Source organism: Anoplophora glabripennis, unplaced genomic scaffold (assembly GCF_000390285.2).
Source record: "Anoplophora glabripennis isolate ALB-LARVAE unplaced genomic scaffold, Agla_2.0 scaffold393, whole genome shotgun sequence".
NCBI lineage: Eukaryota > Metazoa > Arthropoda > Insecta > Coleoptera > Cerambycidae > Anoplophora > Anoplophora glabripennis.
This window is the reverse complement of record NW_019416492.1, coordinates 70,961-73,092: the sequence shown is the minus strand read 5'-3', so window position 1 is coordinate 73,092 and position 2,132 is coordinate 70,961.

Below are 2,132 nucleotides of genomic sequence, written 5' to 3'. Positions count from 1 at the left end.
GTGGGGGTCATATTTATATGGAGACTACCTTATTTGACCTTCAGAAGCACTTATCAATAGTTTATTTTTTTCAAATTCCATCGTGAACACTTAATTATTTTTTAAACTTTTTTTAGTAATTTTTTATACCCCATCTCCGGATAAGCTACTGTGATCTCATACAACTGTGTGCTGTTGCCAAATCTCATATTTAAAGGAAAGATTATTAAAAAGTGAATTACCACTTACCTTGAGATACTGCTCTTTGGAGCTTTACTTTTGTTGAGGGAAAAATGATTCTTTTAAATAAGATGTGAAACAGTACTTAACGAGTAATCTAGCAGAAAACTCTAGCAGTAATCAATAATGATAAAAATTCAATAAACAAAAATAAGTCAATAATCTGTGTACTCACCTGATTTTTGCAGCATATGACACTTGAAATTTTGTGGCTAATCGTTGACTACTGGCATCAGGATCCTTTTTCACAGTGTTTAAAATTTCTGATTCTAAATTTCTCATTTTCTGAGTATTCCAGTACACCATACCAAGGCACTTTACAAACATCATCTCGTAATGTGATAAAGAAAAAACTATAATGAACATGTAACAAACCTATTTACCATCCCTTCATATCATACCAGATGTGAGGCGCTATGGCATGTCAGCAGGACAGCTGTGGCTAACCTCCGTTCCCTTCGGAAGAGTTCGAGCCATGATGGGATTCTGCTTAAATTTAAACAGTGACAGTGACAGTACTAGGTCAATGTCAGAGGTCATCAACACTGAGATTCACAAATTAAATACACTGCTTTAAAAAATAGTAACGGTAATAATTCTTTGTAAAATATTGGAAGTATTTTAAAAAAATATTTCATATAAATCAGATATATGTAATTCGTATTCAGGGGAACTCGTATTATTACCCCAAAAAGTCTGACCCCTCTTAAAACTACATCCCGCATAAAAAATATGCTATCTTGCCATTTATGTGTTTGTAGGAGGTGGTTACGGAGCTGTTACTCCTTTATAGCAGAAAACCCGAAATGGCTATATGTGCCTTGCTGAAATTTTGTGTTGACGTGTGTGGTTTCCGGAATTTTGAGGTCGGAGACCATTATAACTTCCAGCCCAATGCGTCCAAAAGGGTAATCAAAATAATGGAAAGCGATCAAGTGCTTATCGAGCAAGAGACTTTATTCGTAAGTAGCTGCACAAATCTTATTTATTTACGAGAGATCCCATTTACACAATATGCGACACGAGGTTTTAAGACAATCTATAAGTTTGCGACTAATGTATTATAAAGACAACAAATATTTATATAATTGGTACATTGTTAAAACTTACAGGGAAATTAGTAGTTCACAAGTTTTTTGGAAGTGGAAAATAGTGTGTCAAAAAAAACTGACATCGACACTGTTAGCAGTAGTTATTATTTTTGTTAATCGAAAATGAAATCTATAATTAGAACGGGTATTGACAGTTTGTAAAATCACATAAATATTTGCAAGAAGATCCTTTTCATTAATTTAATAAGAGAGCAAAAGTCAGCCTACAATTAAGTATTTTTAATCTCGTTTTACCTTCAACCTCCCCGTAAAATGCAATTTTGCAAACTTATTCCAGAAGAAAAGTATTGTGATAATCTAGTCCCACAAAAAAGTTGTCTGTTCCATATATCCTTGTGCATTTAGACTTGTTGAATCCGAATCTGAATTTAGAATTGCTCCATAACCCCCCCAATTTCCATTTCCTTGATATCATGGCAAAACCATTCACCTTGTTCTTCACTGTAGTCTTTGAGGTTCTCCGGAAAGTAATCAAGATAAGTATCTGGTAAATGCAATCTCAAGTTTATCAGGCAACTGTTAGAACTTTTCCAACAATTCCTCAACTAAATTGTGGCAATCCTCATATTTCTGATTCCACAAGAAATTCTGAGGGACTTTCTTGAAACTTAGCATTTCTGTGATAAATTTTTCGTCTTTGACGTACGGATTGAGGACCATCGAAAATACCTTCTTTCAGTTTAACATCACTTACTTCTGGAATCTTCTCTCCTTAATATCCAAAACAGTTGCCATCTTTGTCCAAAGTTTTAAAAACTATTTCATGAGACCAAGTTTAATATGGAGAGGTCGAATGAAAAT